Genomic DNA, 9,652 nt, shown 5'->3' on the forward strand with positions numbered 1-9,652 from the left:
TTGTTGTTTTGAGTTTAGATGGAGAAATATTGATGCCATAAATCAAGATTAAAGCTATTAATAATAGAAAAAGTTTGGTGATCTTTGGAAAATATTTTGATGAACGAGTGTTATACTTACTGAAAAAATGTTATTGGTACAACCTATGAGATATATAAATGAAAATTAAGATACGAGTTTTTTTTATTTTTTTTTTAAAGATTTTATTTATTTATCAGAGAGCGAGGGGGAGAGAGCGAGCACAGGCAGACAGAATGGCAGGCAGAGGCAGAGGGAGAAGCAGGCTCCCTGCCGAGCAAGGAGCCTGATGTGGGACTCGATCCCAGGACGGTGGGGTCATGACCCGAGCCGAAGGCAGCTGCTCAACCAACTGAGCCACCCAGGCATCCCAAGATACGAGTTTTATCTATCATTATAGAATCCACTTAAATTTTGTTTTAAAAATATATCCCATCCCATTCTTTTGTTCTGAAGATAAATAATTGGGGTAAAATATCAATAAAGTCACATCTTTGAATATAATTATTATTTTGTTTCATTGTGCCTTTGTTTCCTATAGTCTTGCAAAATTGAATATAACACCTTTTAAAGTCTGAGAGGATGACAGTTATTATGTATTAGGAGAAAAATCAGTTTTGCGTATAGTAACTAGAAAATATTAAAAGACAGGAAAATCATTTAGGAAGAAGATGGAAAAATGCTTTAAGTTTTTACATTTTTGACTTAAACATTTCAAAATGTTAAAATGTTCTGCATTAAGTATGAGCTTTGTAATCTTAGGGAATAAATATGGGCTCATATAAATTAATGTAATATTTAGTAGAAAGAGGAGAGTTCCTGTAAACCCTCTGCAAGTGTGATACATATTTTTATAGTTGTTTTCTGTGCATATTTTAATATGTGCATACACATTTTTACTTATAGAATTTAATAATGGGATTTACTCTCCTAACTATTCTTATACTTGCTTTTTCATTTAATACGGCATAAATATGTCTCACTTAAAATGCTCTCCATTGTGTGGTTATAATAATATATTCAATCAGTGTCTTATTGATGAACATTTAGGATGATTTTAATTTTTAGTTATTAAAAAAAGTTATGTAGTAAATGTCCCTTGGTGTATCACTTTATACTTTTGTGTGATTACTTCTCAGTAGAAATTTCTATCTGCATTTTTTAAAGATTTTATTTATTTATTTGACAGAGAGAGAGAGAGAGATTTCTCAAGTAGGCAGAGAGAGAGGCAGGCAGAGAGAGAGGAGGAAGCAGGCTTATCCCCCGAAGAGAGAGCCCAGTGCGGGGCTCGATCCCATGACCCTGTGATCATGATCTGAGCTGAAGGCAGAGTCTTAACCCACTGAGCCACCCAGACACCCCTCTATCTGTATTTTAAGTTTTTACAGACAATGCCAAGTAACCTTTCAAAAATTTCTTCATGTAAGCTCCCCGGGGCAGGGCGTTTCCCTATTTCTTTTTTATATTCTCCCTAACACTATCTCTTGTCAGTTTAAAACATAGGTGATATTTCTGAGAATCCATATATTTTGTTTTAAAAATATCCAATTAAAAGAAAGGAGGAGGAGCTTTTAAGGTTTAAGAAGAAATATATGTTGGCATTTACAGTGTACTGGTAAGAAGTCATTTTTCATGCTTTTGACTTAATTGGGTGGATGAAGTGAAGGCAAGGCCACTGATGGGTTAGTGTGTCTTAATTAAAATTAAAAAATCTGTGAATTGTTCAGCCCCTAGTTCTGTGTTCAGTAGTGTATGCGTATGTGAAACATACTAATATATTTATATGTGTAGTTATTTAAGTTATTAAAATTTACCTTTCCTTTAAGTTTTCCTCTTGAACCATTTGATTTTCTTTACTGTGCCATGAACAGTATGGTTAGACCTGATGCTGAAATGGAATGTGCCATGCCCATTAGTTTAATATGACTCTTTTTTTAGTTTAAAGACTGTCTTACACATTTTTGAACAAAGCATGCAAATTATGAAGTGTGATCATTAGAGGCGACTAGGCAGCTCAGTCGGTTAAACGTCTGAGTCTTGATGTCGGCTCGGGTCATGATCTCAGTGACCAGAGATCAGGCCCTACATCGGGCTCTGTGCTGAGCATGGAGCCTGCTTGAGATTCTCTTTCCCTCTTCCTCGGCCCCTCCCCACCACTTGTGCGTGATGCTCTCACTCTCAAAAAAAAAAAAAAAGTGTTACAGATGTGTAATTTATGTGAATTTGAAAATAAACACTCAAATTAATGATTAAGAATTTTCTGTAGTATCTTTTTTTTTTTTTAAGATTTTATTTATTTATTTGACAGACAGAGATCACAAGTAGGCAGAGAGGCAGGCAGAGAGAGAGGGGGAAGCAGGCTCCCCGCTGAGCAGAGAGCCCGATGTGGGGTTCCATCCTAGGACCCTGAGATCATGACCTGAGCTGAAGGCAGAGGCTTAACGCACTGAGCCACCCAGGTGCCCCTCTGTAGTATCTTTTTACTAATCACGGTCAAAGCAAAGCAGAATCATAGAGTACTGAAAAATCTATTGTCTGAAAATTCAGAGGCTGCGAGTTCTTTGCAGAACTCTTGCTTGGTTTTTGTCTTCAAGAATAAAATTTAGCTTCATGGAGTGAGTTGAAATTAATTGACAGGACTTCTTTGGCAATTTCTGCACAGGGACTCGGTCTTAAAATGTTTGGTTCTTGAATTTAAATTTTTTTTTTAAATTTTTTTTTCTTTAAGATTTTATTTATTTATTTGACAGAGAGAGATCACAGTAGGAGAGAGGAAGGGAAGAGATCACAGAGAGAGGAAGGGAAGCAGGCCCCCTGCTGAGCAGAGAGCCCGATGTGGGGCTCGATCCCAGGACCCTGAGATCATGACCTGAGCCGAAGGCAGCGGCTTAACCCACTGAGCCACCCAGGCACCCCTGGTTCTTGAATTTAAATTTACTGATCAGTTCCTTTTCTTGCATCTCAAGATTTGATAATAAATTTATATCGTACATAAGAATAAGACACACATGCTGGCAATTCGCAGACCTGTACCCCTGGGTCTAATGATACATTATATGTTAATAAAAAAATATAAATAAAAGAATAAGACACACATGATTCACAGCAGTGTGCAAATAGGTTGCTTGGAACTCAGCTTGAGTGAATTTTATTTCCTGTTTACTGGTGGTTCTGGGATAGAGATAATACAGTAGTTTAGCCAGAAGTCATGCAAATATGACTGTTCTGCAAATATGACTGGGTACATAGTTCTTCTAAAGGGTGTTACAGTTTTGTTCATGCAGTGAAAGGAGAAATCAAGACTATGAAAAGATTTCATATCACTAATGCCAAGAACAAACTATGCTTTTACAGAGAAACTAGTGTGACATCTCATAGCTTTGTACTTGGATCAGTTGCCAAATTGTTTACTTGCTAATTCAAAGTGGAAGGTGTGATTTCTAAGGAATGTTAGACAAGGTTGTAATATGGATAGATAACACTATACTTTGTGAGAGAATCAATTGAGAATAAGCTAGTCTGCAATATACAGAAATTTACTTGCTACTTGTAACTCCAGAAGTGTTCATAGATGCATAGGGTTTCCTTAACAAAAATATGTGTAGAATTTTGAGGTATTTCCAGGATTGACATTTTGAACATTTTTCTTTGCTTTTGATCAACTTTTTCATTTTCCCTCCTAAATATTAAGTTAATCTAATATTTTAAGAATTTTGTAGAAATTCTCAAACAACTCACTGGATTTGCTGGAAATCCTTTGTTTCTCTGTAAAACATCTAAACAGATGCCTGTGGTACACTGCACACTGTCCAAAGCCTTTCCCACCATTTTTGCACCCAACAGGTTAAGTTGTGTGGGCTTACCAAGATTTGGCTGTGTTTTAAGCTAAACCTGCTTATGCCAATTATGCTTGTAATTGTGATCCTGTAACTTAATTAGGTATTACGTAATTCAGTGAAGTATGAGACTGAAAAGAAGGGGTTGTTTTGGTATAAACAAGGTAGACTGGTTGGGTGAGACTCCATGAACATTAATTCCTGAAAAAAATAAATTGCGTTTCAATTACAGGTTGGTCAGAGAAGTGTATAAGATTGGAAGCGTTTTTTCCTCAGATACTTTCAACTTCCCTTTCCACTTTGAAGAAATTGAAATTGGAAATCTTAGGCAATGTATATGGGTTGGACTTTAGGCAAGGCAGACAGTGCTGTGATCAGCAAATTCATCTTAAGGACCTGGCACTATATCAAATGCTGGAGAATAAATTATGGATTTTATATTTCAAGTTAAAATAAAACTTTTATTGGACCTATTGATCTTTGTTTCCCCTGAATCCAGCTTTTTTTTTTTTTTTTTTTTTTAAAGATTTTTTATTTATTTATTTGACAGAGAGAAATCACAAGTAGATGGGGAGGCAGGCAGAGAGAGCTTTAATGGAGCTTTTTGATTAGATGATTAGCTAACAGTTATAATTTATAGTAAAGGAACTGTGCTGTATATAGTTCTGTAAAGTTGCGATTTTGTAAAAGAAGTAAATCGTTTCTGTCCCAACTTCTTTGATGAAAAAGGAATCAAGTTGTTCATGGTATGTAATCTTACTCATAACATGCTTAACTAGCCATATATTTTTGATGTAGAGTCCTAACCATGTGATCAAAGACTGATTTCGCTGATAAATATTGGTAGAATTGGCATAAATGATATCTATCTTCAGGCATAAAAGTTGGTGGGGAGAAGATGCCCTTCACTGATTCAGAATATACCACAGTGTTGTCCAACCACTGAAGAACAGGGACTATTAGGCATGGTCATGAGTCAGATCCTAAGAATAAGGCAGTGTGTTTCCCCCGGCTTCTGTTGTGACACATGCAAAGCTCTTCCATCTCCAGGAGTGGGTTATTTTTATTCTGATGGAATCAACCTTTATTTTGTTGTTGTTCATTCTGTTTGGAGGCAAGAATAAGTGAGTGTAAATACGTTGTAAGATTGATTTTATAATTCACCAGGAACAGAGATGATTGAACGGAACTGAGTATATATCACTGTTAAGGATGGAAGAAACTTTTGAGCACCTTCTGTATTCTGGGCACTGTTTTCTTGTTTTGTTTTACCAATAGCTTAATTTTGTCTACCTATTCACTATATACCGCAAGTAGAAAGGAAGTTGAACATAAACTCTACCGACTGATGTGCTCCAGGATATGGCACATAATAGTTGCTCAATAAATGACTGGTTGAATGAGAAAATGTTCTCTTAAGTCCTCTTGCAAACCTTGTGAGATAGGTAGTTATACAAAGTTTTAAAACTTCAGAGAGGCTTAAGCGAATTATTTGAGGATTCCTAAGTTGTAGCCCTTGCTTTTTTTTTTTTTCCCCCTTAAAGATTTATTTATTTATTTATTTGACAGACAGAGATTACAAGTAGGCAGAGAGGCAGGCAGAGAGAGGAGGAAGCAGGCTCCCCGCTGAGCAGAGAGCCAATGCGGGGCTCAGTGTCAGGACCCTGGGATCATGACCTGAGCTGAAGGCAGAGGCTTAACCCACTGAGCCACCCAGGTGCCTCAGCCCTTGCTTTAAAGTCAAGCATTTGTTCCTTGTACTCCATCTCGCTGCAGTGTTTGAGGTTTTCAAATCTTTATTTATAAAGTATTATTTTTTATTTAGTTAGTTTTTAAAGATTTTATTTATTTGACAGAGATCACAAGTAGGCAGAGGAGGCAGGCAGAGAGAGGGGGGAGCAGGCTTCCTGCTGAGCAGAGAGCCAAAGGTGGGGCTCAATCCCAAGGACCCTGGGATCATGACCTGAGCTGAAGGCAGGTGCTTTAACCCACTGAGCCACCCAGGCGCCCTTAAACTATTTTTTTTTAAAAGAGGGAGGGCATCTGTCAAGTTTAATTTTGCCAGTAAAGTGCCTATCTTTTTTTCCCAGTGATTTCATTTTAATTAAGAGCTATATTTCAATACGAAAACACTTTAATTTCAATATAAAGCATTACTGTTTGAGGCCCCGTGTTTCACTTTAATGAGCAGTTGATAATTATTTTTATAACACTCTGGTTACATAAGCTGATGAAGTGAAGAGCCGTTTCACGTGACATTTACAAAAGCAGTTAAGAGGCATGCATTGGGATGCCATTCCATTTCATTACAAAGCATTAATGACTCCATGGGATGGAAAATAAACTTTTAAATGGTACACTGGTATACCTCTCTTGAAGTACTCAGCACGGCTCACTAGCAGGGACAAAGCAGAATGTAGCATTTAGTATAAAATTCCAAATGCCTTTTGTTTGAGTTTTATTTATTTATCTTTTTTTTTTTTTTAAGATTTTATTTATTTGTCAGAGAGAGCACAAGCCAAGGCGAGGGGTGGGGAGCAGTAGGCAGAGGGAGAAGCAGGCCCCCCGATGAGCAGGGAGCCTAATGCAGGGCTCGGTCCCAGGATCCTGGGATCATGACCTGAGCCGAAAGCAGATGCTTCATGAACTGAGCCACCAGGCACCCTTCTTGGCTGACTTTTGAAGGCTGCTATCTATATATGGCTAGTAAAGAAAAGGGGGTGCTGTTATTAACTGGATTTCCTTAATAAGGGATCTTTCCAGTTTTGTTTTTACAGAACTGATCTCAGTGGTCAGGTATCTCCAGAACAGCTCAGTTTTGTCTGATACAACCTATATTGGCTAGAGGACTAGCGTGGCAGGTCAATCTCTTGTTAGAAGGGAATGAGATGGGTAAAGAGCCATTGAAGTCTTCCTCAGAGACTGGACCATTAGTAGAGAGGTTAGAGGAGATCCTGGGGAACACGGAGATGAGGTTTTCTTCTGGCACTTCTGCCTGTAGACAGAACAGACCCAAGGAGATGGAGACTCGTTTGGAATTCAAATGTGATGAAAAGGATGGTGGGCAAAGCAATGTCTGGGAGGAAACTGAGCTCCAAATGCTAATCCGTCTGCTCCGGGATTTCTGGCCTGACCCACATGATAACTTGCTGTAAATATGGGAAGGAGCTCAGGAGTTTTTCTTGCTTATACAAGTAGGATTTGAAAGCATGGGGGCTTTCATAGTGTCATGAAATCAAGCAGCATCCCTGACTTCAGAAGAGTCAGGGAGCACTTCCCAGGCTGTAATTATTGGGAGGACATAGAAGCCTTATTGGGTGTTCTGTTTGCGCCTTTTCCATCTCTTCGAGAATTCCCATGGCGGAGCTATTGGGAAGACCCCCAGCAGCGATAGCAAAGGGGCAGTGGGGTACCATGAAAGGAGCAGAGTGGGCTTTGATCCAGATGGAGCTGAGCTGGCGCGGTGACTGGCTGCGTGCCCTTGAACAAGTTACTTCATTTCTCTTGGCCAGTTAACCTCCCCTCTCAGTCTGAATGATAGCTTCTTTTGTAGCTTTGTTTTTGAGATGATAAAAAATGGCAGCAGAATCGACACATGGTTGAGTACATGGTGGCTTTCGTTACTTACGAAAAGTTTTGGAGTTTTGACCTGGAGGTAGATGAATCGTGTCTAACTAGCATTTACGCCTGGATCACTGCGTACTGGGAAACACTCTAGGAATTTGGATCCAAGTCTTTTACTGTGCCTAATTCCAAAGCTTTAGCCTGTGATTTACGGCGACACGACAGTTCACAGGAGCTGGAACGGCTGCACTTTTTCTTGTGCTCTCTTTGTCCATAGCGTGTGCTCCGCTAGATAACCACCGCCAAGTGATTGCACGATGCAGATACAGAGGTTTTTGGAAGTCAGCACAGCAGTGTGACCTTGTACTTCCTTGTGGTTGGGTGGTATTTCTTAAAAAAATTATTTATTTATTTTTAAAGATTTTATTTATTTATTTGTCAGAGAGAGAGAGCACGCACAAGCAGGGGGAATAGCAGAGGGAGAGGGAGAAGCAGGCTCCCTGCTGAGCAGGGAGTCCAACGAGGGCCTTGGTCCCTTCCTGAGATCAGGACCTGAGCCGAGGGCAGATGCTTAACTGACTGAGCCACCCAGGTGCCCCTGTCTGGGTTGTTTTTGTTTGTTTGTTTGTTTGTTTGTTTTTTAAAGATTTTATTTATTTGTCAGAGGAAGAGAGAGAAAGAGAGCCCAAGCAGAGGGAGCAGCAGAGGGAGAGGGAGAAGTCCCATGTGGGATTCAGTGAGCTGAAGGCAGACGCTTAACTGACTGAGCCATCCCGGTGCCCCTCTCTTGGTTGTTGTTAAAGTGAGCCTAACACTTCATAAGAAAGATCATTTTAGACCGTCTCCTCAAGTGACTTGGATGTTTATTTTTTTTTAAGTTGGCATAGTTAGGTATGGCTTCGGTTAGGGTCAGAGTTTTACTTCCTTGGCCTTTAGAAAGGACTTGCAAGAGACTTAACTGAAGTAAAGATGCATGTCTCACTTTTTTTTTTTTTTAAGATTTTATTTGTTTATTTGACAGAGAGAGAGATCACAAGTATGCAGAGAGACAGACAGAGGTCCTGATCTCAGGACGGGACTGAGGCCCACATTGGATGCCCCCCCCCCCCATCCCACACCCCCATCTCTGGCTGAGCAGAGAGCCCGATGTGGGACTCAATCCCAGGACCCTGGGATCATGACCTGAGCTGAAGGCAGAGGCTTGACCCACTGAGCCATCCAGGCACCCCTCTGTCTCACTTTTTAAGGGGCCCTGGAATAGCCTCCTCTCTCTCCCCATTTACTGGGCTGTTTCCTAATCACAGAATTGATTATGTACTGGTACAATGATAGAAATATTAAATATTGTTAAAATATTACAATTCCTCCTCTCAGTTGAAGGTATTATATCTGGGATAAAATAGTTGAAACAGAGTAGAGAAGAAAAATATATAACTGGAGCACCTGGGTGGCTCAGTGGACTAAGCCTCTGTCTTCGGCTCAGGTCATGATTTCAGGTCCTGGGATCGAGCCCTGCATCGGGGCTCCCTGCTCAGCGGGGAGCCTGCTTCCCTCTCTCTCTCTGCCTACTTGTGATTTCTCTCTCTATCAAATGTGTAAATAAAATCTATAAAAGAAAAATATAAATTAAATAGGGTCGCCTGAGTGGCTCAATCGGTTGGGCTCAGTCAGTTGACCTGCCTTCAGCTCAGGTCAGGATCTCAGGGTTCTGGGATTGAGTCCTGTATAGGGCTCTCTGCTCAGCAGGAAGCCTGCTTCTCCCTCTCCTGCTCCCCCTGCGTGTGCTGTCTGTCAAATAGATAAAATCTTTAAAAAATAGAAAGAAAAATATATAACTAAATAAATACTAGAGGAAATTTGCTGAAATAATAAAGGCATAGAAAGGTGAATGAGATGATACATAATAATCTCTATCAGAAGACATTAAGGAAACAGTGAAGGTGAGGTTAAAAACAAAGGCAGTAAAAGTAGGTACAGATTACTAAAGCTGAATGTAAGTTTAAAATGTAACTAAAGGAATATACCGGAAAAGTTAAACAAAAAATAGTTTGCTGTAAAAGGAGTTCAGGAAACAGCGAACAGGCCAAGGGTTAACTCCACCCACATACAAGCAGGAGCCTTTGGATTGAGACAGCCTCGGGCTCGGCTTCCAGTCCTGGCCACCCCCGGGAGCTGCAGCTCTGCAGGCGGGAGGGGGCGGGTGGACATAGGACAGGGTGGGGGGTGGTGGCGAG

The 9,652-nt window shown here is 40.0% G+C and overlaps 1 protein-coding gene across 13 annotated transcripts in view; it reads left to right on the forward strand.

The window, feature by feature from the left end:
* The window catches only part of FRYL (FRY like transcription coactivator), a 255,767-nt gene that overhangs the window by 71,183 nt on the left and 174,932 nt on the right, over positions 1 to 9,652 (forward strand). The window lies entirely within an intron of this gene.

This window comes from Mustela nivalis (genome assembly GCF_964662115.1).
Source record: "Mustela nivalis genome assembly, chromosome: 4".
Classification (NCBI taxonomy): Eukaryota; Metazoa; Chordata; class Mammalia; order Carnivora; family Mustelidae; genus Mustela; species Mustela nivalis.